The following is a 15,878-nucleotide window of genomic DNA, read 5'->3' as shown; positions in this document are numbered from 1 at the left end:
AATAGTTAATACAAGTACACACTACAAAACGGAAAGCACTTACCAGTAACCCAAATGTAACCCATTATTAGAGAATGCATTCCATAGAAATGGTTTTAATAGTAGTCGTATCCAAACAAAAAGATACATCTTCAAAAACATACACAAAACTATGGAACATGATTTCGGTACAGACAGACAAGTACTATTCATCGGCAAGGCTATATCTGTAAGTGCACAGTGAATGAACTGGAGCCTAACCAATCCATTTACTGTGTTATCCTCATGATTGATGCAGAGAGCCAAATGATTGAGTGAACCAGAGCAATCAGCATCAATCTTGATGATGACCGAAATGAACAAAGTGGCTGTACCTAACTCAACAAGTCATCAAGTCAAGTGAACAAGTGCTTTTATAGCATTGGCTATATGCCCAGAAATGTTCTAGATGCTGTGAGGGCTACACAAAGTTAAAATACATAGCCTGTGCCATAAATTAACATGATTTTGTTGGAATCACAAGTTCTAAATACATAAACTATCAAAACATATAAAGCCAAATATAGAGTACACTGTATTATACATGCCATATGACTTCAGAGATTGGTGTGAACTAGATTGAGTAAAATTAAATTGGCCATAAAAGAGAAGATACAATTTAAGTTGTCAAAGAGAAAGAGAGAAGAACTTAGTACACATTTGCTGAGTGCCTTCCAGGAATCCCATTTCTCTCTTCTTCTGACAAACTTCAATCTTGTTTGGAAAACCATTCCATCCACAATTTGTAGCCAAGTGGTTCAGACAGAGTTGACTTTAACTCCATGTGTGCATCACAAATGTCTAAAGTCAATCAAGATATTCTGTCCTCCTGGCACTAGTGACTGACTTAGGGAAAGGTAAACCCAAGCCTAAACTAATTCATGCATCTTATTCCTCTGGGCCCAGTAATTAAATTGAAGCAGACACTGAAAGGGTCTTATCAGAGTAAACTTTTGTACATTTTTTGGAAATGCTAGGACACAGATTCTCTCTTCTACCAAATAGTGTTTTATGGGGATACAAAGCTTATAGCCATTAAAAACCAAATCACGTGTGTGGTGAAAGGAGACTGTGTGGTCTTTGACAGTTGGTATGGACACCATTGAAAACAGAGTGAAAGAGATTTAATCTGGAGCCTTGGCAACATCACTCAGCCACTAGATCAATCCTTGCCTAAAGCCATTTTCTCTGGATTTTTTAGTTAAATGAGCTAGTAAATTCCCTTTATTATTAGAGACAGTTTAACTTGATTTTTCATCATGTGCAATACAGAATCCTAACTGATACAAGAACATTAATAACACTAATATAGAGGTAAGGATGAAGTCAAGTTTCGTCCAACAATTCACCTGACAAAAGTAAAGGATTCATCTTGATGAATACTGGACAATCATATCAGAAAATGAGGAAAGTTCATATTCTAGAGAAACTTGAGTAACAGGGACAGGATTTTTGACTTGATTTGTGAGACAATTTGAAATTATGATTTGTTCCTGAAAAAGATAATGATTTGAATGAAGTGGTGGCCTAGGAATATTGATCAGACTGAGATGAGAAGAATGGGTTGCAGGAAAAAGAACAAGAAGGGAGGGAAATCCTTCAGGCGGAATTGAGGCCTAGGTTTATGGTGGTGATGATGGAATAGAGAAAAAATAGATGAGAGGCAATAAACTATTGGTTAATAACATGGGTTCTGGAGACAGATGACCTAATTTTGAATCTGGATTCTGCTATTGCTATTTATTATCTCCATCACCCCGCTTTGGATACCAATCATATCACTTCTATCCAACTATTCACATCATATTTCAATTGGCTTTTGAAAGTTTAATCTCATAAAGATTATGCATCCTTGATTAAATTACACTTTCTGACTCTCAATTATCTCATCTGCAAAATGGGGATAAAATAGCACCTAATCCCTGAGGTTATTATTATGATTAAATGTGGAAATACATGTAAAATGCTTAGAAGAGTGTCTGCGACATTGTAATATTCAATAAACGTTAGCTATTATACAAACACTTTTCCAAGGCAGAATCTAAAGTACCTGGTGACTGACTGAAGGAAACAAAAAGAGGCAAAGAGAGCTAGATTAAGATACATGTGCTCTAACTCAAGGTTTGCCACACTAGCTGTAGTGAACTTGTGCAATTTTCTTGGCCTTGTTTGGGACTTTGATTAGTCATCTGTAAAAATATGTATTTGTATTAGATGATCCCTAGGGCTGTCTTCAGGTCCAATATATTATGAGTTTATAAAACCTAAGTATAGTTATATCATAAAAATTTATAAAACAATTTGAATGCATTAATTTAAACTGTTTAACAACCCTGTGAGATAGACCATTTTACAGATAAGGAAACTGAGGCTCAAAGGATTTTTAATGACTTCTTCAAGCATGTATAGTTGAAGCTAAGACTTAAAGTCAGAGTTTCATATTTTGAGCAACATGCCATTTATTATGACCCGTTATCTTCATTTTAAAATGCCAGGATTAGTGTGGGAGCTATAGTGTTCCTGAACCCTTGGCTATCATAGAACAGGCCCGTTTTCTGTTGGTAAATATAGCAGATGTGGTAGGTACAAACAGCGTCGAAGGGCCTCTAGATTATTGTAAAATATTCTCATTTCCATGAGGGCAGTAATTGTGGTTCTAAGGAGGAAAGGGGCCTTAAAGAAGGTTGGCTTCAACAGGGAATGACCCTTCGATGAGATCTAGGCATCATTATAATGCCACAGTGTACTATATACAGAGAAAATGTCTCTGAGATAGACTAGTAAGAAATGGCATAAGTAGGTTAGATTGTAGAGTGTGTAGACAGCCATGTGTATGATAATAATGAAGGTTATGTGTTAGAACAAAGCCATGTTAGCTACGTGGTAACCTTTTTATGTTTACTAGGCCAGCCTCGGGTGATGGCAGAAGAGGAAAAGCCAGTGGTCATTGCACATTTAAATATGAAGACTTAAGAAAATACAATACTGTAGGCCAAATGTAATGCCCTGGAAATGAATACAAGGCCAAGATTTCTAGGGTGATGCTTTCTTAAATAGCATCTGTTCCATGCAGAGAAAAAAGAGTGGGCACTCCAAATTCTCCAGAATCCACAAGGACTCTTTTTAATAGTTATAGTATACACAGGAAGGCTGGGCTACCCTTTTGCAAAATGTCATCAAGAATTTTGTATTAAAAAGGAAAAACTATGAGGCAAGATAGGAGAAAAGGCAGACTGTTGCAGATTCCACTAGAGTAAAAGAAAATAAGAAAAGTTTGACAAATGGGCCAGGCCTATGACAGTGAAACAAAGAAAATTGGAGGCAACTTAAAATGCCAACTTGAAAATAATTTACTGATACATGATTTTTGTACATTTTTAAAAGAACATGTGATATTTTGTTACATGCATAGAGGGTGTAATGATTGAGTCAGGTTATTTAGGGTATTAATCACTTCCAGTATTATCATTCCTATGTGTTTGAACATTTCAAGTACTGTCTTCTAACTATTTTGAAGTACCTAGTATATTGTTATCTATAGTCACCCTACTCTACATTAGAACAGTATAACTTATTCCATCTATCTAACTATATATTTGTACCCATTAACCAACTTCTCTTTATCCCCTTCCCCTTGACATATCTTTCCCAGCCTCCAGTAACTAACATTCTACTCTCTATCTACATAAGATCCACTTTTTTTAGCTCCCACATGTGAGTGAGAACATATGATATTTGTGTTTCTGTGACTGGCTTATTTCACTTAACATAAAGTTCCATTCATGTTGCTGCAAATGACAGAATTTAATTCTCTGTATGGCCAAGTAGTATTTAATTGTGTGTATGTACCACATTTTCATTATCCACTCATCCATTAATGTACAGAGGTCGATTCCATGCCTTTGCTATCGTGAATAGTGCAGCAATAAACATGGGGTGCATGTGTCCCTTTGATACACCAATTTTTTCTTTGAAATAAATACCCAGTAGGGGAATTGCTAGACTGTATGGTAGTTCTAGTGTTTTATTTTGGAGAAAACTCCATACTGTTTTCCATTATGTCTGTACTAATTTATATCCCTACCAAAAGTGTATAAGAGTTCCCTTTTCTCTGCATCCTCACCAGCATCTGTTATTTTTAGTCTTTTAAATAATAGCCATTCTAGCTAGGGTAAGATACTATCTCATTGTGGTGTTGAAAGAACAATTGACATGTATAGGGAGGGGTAAAATGTAACTAAAATACGATATACACATATATATTTTTTCTAGAAGCTTTAAAAGGAAAATAGCTGAATTAGAATATAGGCCAGGATGCAAGGATAGACTTTAAGCAATTTGGTAGAAGGAGAAAAACCAACCACTTTCAATGCCAAGGTACATATAGACAACAGGCAGGCCCAACCTAGACAGATAAGTAAGCATGTTGCTATGTGTATGAAGGCAAACATACAAAGTTTATGAATATTAGAATCTAGAATATTAGATAAGGAAAGGGTAATAAAAATTCTGTGAGTGGAAAAATGAAATTTTTAAAATGTAAAATGTGTTGATAAATTTACAGGCCTATAGTCATTACAGAAAACTTGATAGGAATAATACAATTTTGGCCACAATATAGAAATTAAGTGATGTAATTTTGAGAGGTCTTCAGTTATCCACAAACTGATCAAATATTTTGTCAGAATGAAATGTAAAATTGAGGTTTGCATAAAAAGTATGGCTACTTACTATAATAAGATTTGTAGGATTCAAAAGAATATGGTTTTGAAAGGATATAAATATCTATAGGAGATACTATATAATAGTAATTTAATTTTACATACTAGCTTAAGCAAGCAAGCCGGAATTATCCATCACTTGGTTATCCACCTTTAGGAGAAAGAGTGACAACACAATGTAGTTACTGCTGTTTCAAAAATATATTTTCACAGATTGAAAGCCCATAGGAATACTTTTCAAAATCACTTCAAAAAGACCAAAAATACACACAGTGTATCAAAAATAATTTAGCCGTCAAACAAAATCTAATTTATCCATGGCTATATGACAAAGTAAACAGCTTGGGGAGGTAGGAGGACAAGGGGAGCATTTTTTTAAATAAAAAAAAAAAACTGCCTACATGCAGACAAGAAATCTGTAAATGTTGGCCAATAAAGTAAAAGAAATAATAATAATTTCAAGGATCACCTTATAAGACATTCGCAAATTAATGCTAAAAGTTTTTCAAAGACAACAAAATCAGGAAGTGAGCTACGGAATCAGTGGGGTCACTTAATGATATAATCAGGTGTGAAAGAACGGTATCAGAGAGACCCAGTGAGATATTGTGGTTATTGTCTTTACAGAGGAAGCCGTTAAGGAGAATCTTTAATCCATCTGAAATTTGAAGTAGCAGAGGCATTCAATCATAAACAGCTAAACAGGCAAGTTCTAGACCTGATGGTAAATAATATACACATCAGGTGCCGCTTACACGATGTTTTGAAGAAACTCAAAGGTAAAATGGTGTTTTAATAGCTTCAAGTCATGAACTATTCCCAGAAACAGAACTAGAAGATTTTCAAGATGACTAAAATCCACCAACAAAAACCTGGACCAGGAAAACCTCCTTTGGGGATTCTCTTACATAATTAGCCACTTGATAAAATAAATAGCATAAGCATAATACATTTAGGAGCAAGAAGCAACCGGGCATCTATGTTTTAGATGCTATAGAAGTCAAACATGTTGCCCTTCTATTCCCAAAATCCTCTACCCTTGCTTAAACACAGTGATACCTCTATCAGAATACATTCCTCCCAAAGAACTGACACTCTCTGATAAGCTTTTAAAGATTTTCAAAATATTTTCAAAAATTAAAATAACCTTCACCAGGATGAGAAACTTGGCCAGCTTTTTTATCTTTACAATTTTTGGGGGGTGTCAGGACTTCTCTAAAGAGCAAAAACTTCCTACCCCTAGAAAAGTTTCTGATAAAGCAAAAATCATGGCTCCCAAAAAAGAGTGATCTTGCCAACAGAGGCTCTGAAATACCTCACAGATTTTGAAATTCACATCTTTCTGGTAGTTCATTCCTGTATTAATTCATCAGAGAAATAAAGCAACAAACTATCAGTATAATTAGTTATTATAAATTTACGAAATAAACTCAACTCTACTTCCAAAGGATATAAGAGCATGTCATTCACATTGATGTTTACATTTTTTTCCTTGATTGCACAGTTGACCTTTAGAGGCATTTTCCATGAAACTGTTTATCATTCGGCTTCCCATTTTGGCTATCAAAAATGCAACTTTATTAGACAACATCCTTCTTATGAATTTTAAAAATCATTTATCATAGATTTAACCATCTTCTAACTCTTCATGCACCAACATTATACATTCTTACATTGAACTTTTATTTTGAGATCATTGTAGATTCACATGCAATTGTAAGAAATATACAGAAATATTCCATATACACTTTACCTGCTTTCTTTCAGTGGTAATGTCATGCAAAACTATAGTACACTATCACACTAGGATATTGACACTGATACAGTCCACCTACTAGTTCAAATTTCACCAATTTTACTTGTACTGTTTTGTCACCATAAAGATCACACATGTTGCCATTTTATAACCACATCCACTTTTCTCACACACCCTTAACCTCCAGCAACCATAATATGCCCTCAACATTTATAACTTTGTCATTTCAAGCATGTCATATAAATGGAATCATACAGTATATACAGTATATAATATTTTGGATTGGCCTTTTCCATCCAGCACAATTCCCTGGAGTTTAATCCACATTGTCATGTGTATCAATAGTTTATTTTTATTGTTGAGTACTATTCCATGGTATGGATGTACCATAGTTCATTTAACCACTCACTTGTTAACAGACATCTGAGTTGTTTCTAGTTTGGAGCTATTAGGGTAAAATTGCTATGAATATTTGTATGCAGGTTTTTGTGTGAACAAAACATTATCATTTTTCTGGGATAACTGCCCGTACTGAAATTTCTGATTTGTGTAGTAGATGAATGTTTGGTTTTCTAAGAAACTGCCAAATCATTTTTCAAAATGGGTGTACCATTTTATATTCCCACCAGCAATTTATCAATAATCCAGTTTCTCTGTGTCCTTGCCAGTAACTGATGCTTTACAACTTTTTATTTCAGGCATTCTGTTAAGTATGTAGTAATAGCTCATTTTTGTTTTAATTCACATTTTCATAATAGGTAGTGATGTTGAACATTTTTTAATGTGCTTATTTGACATTCATATATCCTCTTAGGTGAAATGTCTATTAATGTCTTTTGAATTGTTTGTTTTTCACTGTTGAATTTTGAGAACTATTCATATATTCTAGATACTAGTCATTTGTCAGATGTAGAGTTTGTGAATATTTCTTCCAAGTCTATGTAGCTTGTCTTTCTATCCTCTTAACAATGTCTTTCACAGAGCAAAGTTTTTTAAATGAATGAAGTCCAATTGGTCAGTTTTTTATTTTCTAGATCGTGCTTTTAGTCTTAAGTCTAAGAACTCTTTTCCTACCCCTTGATCTTGAAGATTTCTACTATGTTATTTTCCTAAAAGTTTAATAGTTTTATGTTTTTCATTTAAGACCATAATCCATTTTCAGGTAATTATTTTCTTTTTTCAAATACAAAATGTTTTACAAATTTGCATTCATCCTTGTGCAGGTGCCATGCTAATTTTCTCTGTATCAGTCCAAATCTACCATATGTACTGCAAACTGAGCACCACTTTGAGGCAATTTTTTTTTTTTAATAAGGTTAAGTCAAATTTTTTGTTGTTGTCTATGGGAGCCAATTGCTCCACCATCATTTATTGAAAAGTATATTCTTCCTCCATTGAACTGCTTTTACACCTTTGTCAGAAATATGTTGCGCATATTTTTGTGGGTCTATTTTTAGATTCCATATTCTCTTCCATTAATCCACACATCTGTTACTCCACCAATACGATGCTCTCTTGATTACTGTACCTATTATATAATAATTGCTACTATAAGATAGAATGATTTCTCTCACTTTATTCCTCTTTTCAAGATTGTTTTAGCTATTATAGGGCTTGTGTTTTTCTATATAATTTTTAGAATAAGTTTTTCTATATTTTAAAATCTTCACTACAATTTTAATAGAGATTGCATTAAATCTACAGATCAATTGTAGAGGACTGACATTTTTATTATATTAAAGTCTTCCAACTCATTAATATACCATATTCCACAACATGGTACATTGTGTCTCTTTCTTTTGGTCTCCATGGTTTCAGATGAGAAATCCTCTGCCATTCCAGTAAGTGTTCCCCTATAAAGGCATCCCTTCCCTGTGGTCGATTTGAATGTGCTTTTGGCCTTTAGTTTTTAAGTGTTTAATTGTGACATGCCTTAGCATGGATTTTGGGGGTTTATATTATTTGTGGTTTGCTCAGATTCTTAAATCTGTAGATGTATGCCTTTTGTCAAGTTTGAGACATTTTGGGCCATTATTTTTTTCATATGTTTTTATTTTTTTTTCTCCTTCTGGAACTCATTGAGTCACTGTATTTATCAGTGGTATGTTTTCCATAATTGCCCCACAGGTCCATATGCCTCTAATCAGTTTTTCTCACCTTCTCTCTTTTGTTCAGAACATGTACATTCTATTTACTTGTCCTCTAGTACAGTGTTTCTATATTCTTTCATAACCACTCTTACTATTCATCCCATCCAGTGATTTTAAAACTTCATTGTATTTTTAGTTCTGTAATTTACATTTAATTCTTTTTTAAAACTTCTCTTTTATCAATAATGTTTTTCCTTTTAAAAATGTGACCAAAAAAATTCAAACTGGCAAGATGGCCAAATAGGAAGAGCTCTGGTATGCAGCTCCCAGCAAGATAGACGCAGAAGGCGGGTGATTTATGCATTTCCAACTGAGGTACCCAGTTCATCTCACTGGGACTGGTTGGACAGTGGGTGCAGCCCATGGAGGGCGAGCAGAAGCAGGGTGGGGAGTTGCCTCACCCAGGAAGCACAAAGGGTTGAGGGATTTTCTTCCCTTAGCCAAAGGAACTGGTGACAGACAGTGCTGTGAGGAATGGTGCACTCGAGTCCAGATACAGCACTTTTCCCCCAGTCTTCACACACGAAAGCACCAAAAGCAATGGCAACAAAAGCCAAAACTGTCAAATGGGATCTAACTAAACTAAAGAGCTTCTGCAAAGCAAAAGAAACTATCTTCAGAGTGAACAGGCAACCTACAGGATGGGAGAAAATTTTTGCAGTCTACCCATCTGACAAAGGGCTAATATCCAGAATCTACAAAGAACTTAAACAAATTTGCAAGAAACAATGAACAACCCCATAAAAAAGTGGGCAAAAGATATGAACAGACACTTCTCAAAAAAAAAAAAAAAATTTATGCGGCCAATAAACATATGAAAAAAAGCTTATCATCACGAGTCATTAGAGAAATGCAAATCAAAACCACAATGAGATACCATCTCACACCATTTAGAATGGTGACTATTAAAAAGTCAGGAAACAATAGATGCTGGAGAGGATGTGTGGAAGTAGGAATTCTTTTACACTTTTGATGGAAGTGCAAGTTATGTGGAAGACAGTGTGGGAATTCCTTAAGGATCTAGAACTAGATATACCATCTGACCCAGCAATCCCATTACTGGGTATATACCCAAAGGATTATAAATCATTATACTATAAAGACACATGCACACGTATGTTTATTGTGGCACTGTTCACATTAGCAAAGACTTGGAACCAACCCAATTGCCCATCAATGATAGACTGCATAAAGAAAATATAGCACATATACACCATGGAATACCATGCAGCCATTAAAAAAAGAATGAGTTCATGTCCTTTGCAGGGACATGGATGAAGCTAGAAACCATCATTCTCAGCAAATTAACACAGGAACAGAAAAGCAAACACCGCATGTTCTCACTCATCAGTGGGAGTTGAACAGTGAGAACACATGGACACAGGGAGGGGAACATCACACACTGGGGCCTGTCTGGGGGTGGGGGGCTAGAGGAGGGATAGCATTAGGAGAAATATCTGATGTAGATGACAGGTTGATGGGTGTAGCAACCTACCATGGCATGTGTATACCTATGTAATAAATCCCGCACGTTCTGCACATGTACCCCATAACTTAAAGTATAATAATAAAAAATTAACAAAGTAATAAGAGCCATTTACGACAAACCCACCACCAATATAATACCGAATGGGCAAAAACTGGAAGCATTCTCCTTGAAAACCTGCAAAGACAAGGATGCCCTCTCTAACCATTATTATTCAACATAGTGTTAGAAGATTTGGCCAGGGCAATCAGGCAAGAGAAAGAAATAAAGGGCATGCAAATAGGAAGAAAGGAATTCAATCTGTCTGTGTTTTCAGATGACATAATCCTATATCTAGAAAACCGCATCATCTCAGCCCAAATGCTCCTTATGCTGATAAGCAATTTCAGCAAAGTCTCAGGATAAAAAATCAATGTGCAAAAATCACAAGCATTCATATATGCCAACAATAGACAATTGACCATATGTGGAGAACCAAGGAACATAATGAGGCCGATTGGTTGCTCCTAAGTTCATTGGACAAAATGATGAAGAAAATGATGAACTCACGGATTCTAACTCACAACTTCAGAAGCAAATACTGAGCCTCAAATCTGCTAAGATTGCCCTAAGTGAGAACCTTATCTCCTGTAGAGAAGGAGCTGAAATTGTGGAAAAACATACACAAGCTCTTATCATGCGAGTGGCTGACCTGCAATGAAAGGTGCATGCACAGCCTCATCAGGTGTCTACCGTTAAAGTCAGGACATTGATTGGAAAAGAATGGGACCCTGAAACTTGGAATGAGGACTTGTGGGAGGACCCTGGAAAGGTGGGAACACTGAGTTTGTAAACTCCAATGAACCTTTTTTTGCCAGAAGAATCAGCTTCCCCATCCCCAGTAGTGGCAACATCCCCTCTCTGGCCCATGCTTCCATCAGCCTTGACATCTTTGTCTGAGGAGATAAACCCTGTGCTGTGTGAGGCAACAGTGATGGCCTCCCCTGAGGCAGCTGTCAACCAAGATAACGTTGATTATCAGGAGCCACCCCCAACACCCCTGTTTGCTTCCAGACCTATAACTAGACTAAAGTCCTGGTGGGACCCTGGAGGTGAGGTTGAGAGTGTGACCCATGAGGAGGTGTGCTACAGTCAAAAATAACTGCTTGGGTTTTCTAATTTATGTAAACAGAAATCCGGAGAACAGGCATAGGAATGGATATTAAGGGTGTGAAATAATGGTGGAAAGAACATAGAGTTGGATCAGGTTGAATTTATTGACTTGGACTCACTAAGTAGGGACTCTGTACTTAATCTTGCAGCTCAGGGAGTTAAAAAAGGTTCCAATGGCTTATTTGCTTGGTTAGCTGAAATGTGGATTAAAAGATGGCCCACTGTGAAAGAGCTGAAAATGCCTGATCTCCCTTGGTTTAATGTAGAGGAAGGGATCAAAAGGCTTAGGGAGATTAGGATGGTGGAGTGGATTAGTCACTTCAGACCAACTCATCCCAGTTGGGAGGATCAAGAAGATTCACCCTTAACCAGTGCCTTATGAAATAGATTTGTGATGGCAGCACCTTTATCTTTGAAGAGCCCTGTAATTGCTCTTCTCTGCATGTCAGAGCTAATGGTGGGAACCACAGGCACTCAACTACAAAATTTAAATACAATGGGAATAATTGCATCCGGAGGTGGCAGAGGCCAAGTGGCAGCACTCAACCATCAAAAGCATGGTGGGCTAGCTACCATAATGGACAGCAGAGGCAAAGCAGCAATCAGAATAATCTGATTCATGTGGAGCGCTGGCATTGGCTAATTAATCATGGTGTTCCTAGAAGTGAAATTAATAGGAAGTCTACTGCATTCTACTTAATTTATATAAGCAGAAAACTTCTATGTTGAATGGACAAAAAAAGACTAATATGAATTAAAAAAAAAAAAAAACAGAGAATCATGGCCCATCGATCAATTTCTAGACTTGAGCCACTTTACAGACCCAGAACTCCTTGAATGAAGGGGAGACTGGGTCCCCTTGAGGAAGGACCCCACTACATTACTGACAATTTATGCAGTGAATCTTTCTCCCATTCTTCCCCAAGAAGACCTCTAGCCTTTTGCTAGGGTAACTGTGCATTGAGGAAAGGGAAATGATCAGACATTTCAGGGCCTACTGGACACTGGCTTTGAGCTGACATTGATTCCAGGGGACCCAAAATGTTATTGTTGTCCTCCAGTTAAAGTAGGTGCTGATGGAGGCCAGGTAATTAAGGGAGTTTTAGCTCATGCCCGACTTACAGTGTGGGTCCCTGGATTCATCCTGTGGTCATTTCCCCAGTGCCAGAGTGCATAATTAACATAGACATACTTAGCAGCTGGCAGAACCCCCACATTGGCTCCCTGGCTGGTAGGGTGAGGGCTACTATGGTAGGAAAGACCAAACGGAAACCATTAGAACTGCCTCTACCTAGAAAAATCATAAATCAAAAATAATATCGTATCCCAGGAGGAATTGAAGAGATTAGTGCCACCATCAAGGACCTGAGAGACACGGGGGTGGTGATTCCCACCACGTTCCCATTCAACTCTCCCATGTGGTCTGTGCAGAAGACAGATGGATCTTGGAGAATGACAGTGGATTATCACAAGCTTAACCAAGTGGTGACTCCAATTGCAGCTGCTGTACCAGATGTGGTTTGATTGCTTGAGCAAATTAACACATCTCCTGGTACCTAGTATGCAGCCATTTACTTGGCAAATAACTTTTTCTCCATTCCGGTCCATAAGGCCTACCAAAAGCAATTTGCCTTCAGCCGGCAAGGCCAGCAATATACCTTTACTGTCCTACTTCAGGGGTATGTTAACTCTCCAGCTTTGTGTCATAATCTTATTCAGAGAGACCTTGATCGCTTTTTGCTTCTGCAAGATATCACTCTGGTCCATTACTTTGATGACATTATGCTGATTGGATCCAGTGAACAAGAAGTAGGAAACACACTGGACTTATTGGAGAGATATATGTGTGCCAGAGGATGGAAAATAAATCTGACTAAAATTCAGGGACCTTCTACTTCAGTAAAATTTCTAGGGGTCCAGTGTTGTGGAGCCTATCGAGATATTCCTTCTCAGGTGAAGGGTAAGTTGCTGCATTTGGCCCCTCCCTCCTACAATCAAGAAAGAGGCACAATGCCTAGTGTGCCTATTTAGATTTTGGAGGCAACACATTCCTAATTTGCGTGTGTTTCTCGGGCCCATTTATTGAGTGACCAGAAAGGCTGACAGTTTTGAGTGGGGTCCAGAACAGGAGAAGGCTCACAACGGGTCCAAAGTGCTGTGTAAGCTGCTCTGCCACTTGGGCTGTATGACCCAGCAGATCCCATGGTGCTTGAGGTGTCAGTGGCAGATAGGGATGTTCTTTGGAACCTTTGGCAGGCCCCCATAGGTGAATCACAGTGGAGGCCTCTAGGATTTTGGAGCAAGGCCCTGCCATCTTCTGCAGATAACTACTCTCCTTTTGAGAGACAGCTCTTGGCCTGTTACTGGTCTTTGGTGGAAACTGAACATTTGACTATGGGTCATCAAGTCACCATGTGACCTGAACTGACTATAATGAAGTGGGTCCTTTCTGATCCAACTAGCCATACAGTGGGTCGTGCACAGCAGCATTCCATCATCAAATGCAAGTGGTATATACATGATTGGGCTCTAGCAGGTCCTGAAGGCACAAGCAAGTTACATGAGGAAGTGGCTCAAATGCCATGGTCTCCACTCCTGCCACCCTGCCTTCTCTTCCCCAGCCTGCACTGATGGCCTCATGGGGAGTTCCCTGTGATCAGTCAACAGAGGAAGAGAAGACCAGGGCCTGGCTCACAGATAGTTCTGCACGATATGCAGGCACCACCTGAAATTCAACAGCTGCAGCACTACAACCCCTTGCTAGGACATCCCTGAAGGATAGCAGTGAAGGGAAATCTTCCCAGTGGGCACAACTTCTAGCAGTGCACCTGGTTGTGCACTTTGCATGGAAGGAGAAGTTGCCAGATGTGTGATTATATACTGATTCGTGGGCCGTGGCTAATGGTTTGACTGGATGATGAGTGACTTGGAAGAAGTATGATTGGAAAATTGGTGACAAATAAATTTGGGAAAAAGGTATGTGAATGAACTTCTCTGAGTGGTCAAAAACCATGACGATATTTGTATGCCATGTGAGCGCTCACCAACAGGTAACCTCAGCAGAGGAGAATTTTAATAATCAAATGGATAGGATGACCCATTCTGTGGACACCACTCAGCCTTTTTCCCCAGTCACTCCTGTCATCGCCCAATGAACCCATGAACAAAGTGGCCATGGTGGCAGGGGTGGAGGTTGCACATGGACTCAGCAACATGGACTTCCACTCACCAAGGCTGACCTGTCTATGGCCACAGCTGAATACCCAATTTGCTAGCAGCAGAGACCAACACTGAGCCCTCAATATGGCACCATTCCTTGGAGTGATCAGTCTGCTACCTGGTGGCAGGTTGATTATATTGGACCTCTTCCATCATGGAATGGGTAGAAGTTTGTCCTCACTGCAATAGACACTTACTCTGGATATGGTTTGCCTGTACTGTATGCAATGCTTCTGCCAAGACTACCATCAGTGGACTCATGGAATCCTTTATCCACCATCATGGTATTCCACATAGCATTGCCTCTGACCAAGACACTTACTTTACGGATAAAGATGTGTGGCAGTGGGCTCATGCTCATGAATTCACTCATCTTACCATGTTCGCCATGATCCTGAAGTAGCTGGATTGATAAGAGTGGTGGAATGATATTTTGAAGTCACAATTACAATGCCACCTAGGTGAAAATACTTTGCAGGGCTGGGTCAAAGTTCTCCAGAAGACCGTATATGCCCTGAATCAGTGTCCAGTATATGGTACTGTTTCTCCCATAACCAGGATGAATGGGACCAGGAATTAAGGGGTGGAAGTGGAAGTGGCACCACTCACCATCATTCCTGGTAATCCCCTAGCAAAATTTTTGCTTCCTGTTTCCAGAACATTATGTTCTGCTGACATAATGGTCTTAGTTTCAGAGCGGGGAAAGTTGCCACTAGGATACACAACAACGACTCCATTAAACCAGAAGTTAAGATTGCCACCTGGACAATTTGGGCTCCTCCTACCTTTAAGTCAACAGGCTAAGAAGGGAGTTGCAGTGTTGGCTGGGGTGATTGACCCGGACTATCTGGTGAAATCAGTCTACTACTCCACAACAGAGGCAAGGAAGAGTATGCATGGAATACAGGAGATCGATTAGGGCATCTCTTAGTATTACCATGCCCTGTGATTGAGGTCAATGGGAAACTACAGCAGCCCAATCCAGGCAGGACTACAAATGGCCCAGACCCTTGGAATGAAGTTTTGGGTCACTCGATCAGGAAAAAAAAAGAAAAAACAAACAAACAAACAAACAAAAAATGAAAAACATGACCTGCTGAGGTGCTTACTGAAAGCAAAGGGAATACAGAATGGATAGTAGAAGGTACTCATCACTACCAGCTACTACCACATGACCAGCTACAGAAACGAGGACTGTAATTATCATGAGTATTTCCTCCTTCTTTTGTTAAAAACATGTTTGTGCATGTATACACTTGTACTAAGAAAATATCTTCATTTTATTTTTTTCTCCTTTATCATGTGACATAAGATTTATTGAATTCACATCAGCATTTAAGTATTGTTAACTTTATGTAATACTATTTGGGTTGGGG

The 15,878-nt window shown here is 38.3% G+C and overlaps 1 long non-coding RNA gene and 1 other non-coding gene across 2 annotated transcripts in view; one reads left to right on the top strand and one right to left on the bottom strand.

Annotated features, from left to right (window-relative positions):
* Positions 1 to 15,878, top strand: part of LOC135969333 (uncharacterized) — an 86,707-nt gene that overhangs the window by 22,101 nt on the left and 48,728 nt on the right. The gene's annotated exons all lie outside the window — the stretch shown is intronic.
* On the bottom strand, positions 7,675 to 7,779 carry LOC123571439 (U6 spliceosomal RNA). The gene has a single exon (XR_006695603.1). It is a non-coding gene; the product is annotated as a U6 spliceosomal RNA (small nuclear RNA).

The sequence above is a fragment of the Macaca fascicularis genome, chromosome X, assembly GCF_037993035.2.
Source record: "Macaca fascicularis isolate 582-1 chromosome X, T2T-MFA8v1.1".
NCBI lineage: Eukaryota > Metazoa > Chordata > Mammalia > Primates > Cercopithecidae > Macaca > Macaca fascicularis.
The sequence above is the reverse complement of the archived record's forward strand: the minus strand, read 5'-3'. Positions and strand labels throughout refer to the sequence as shown.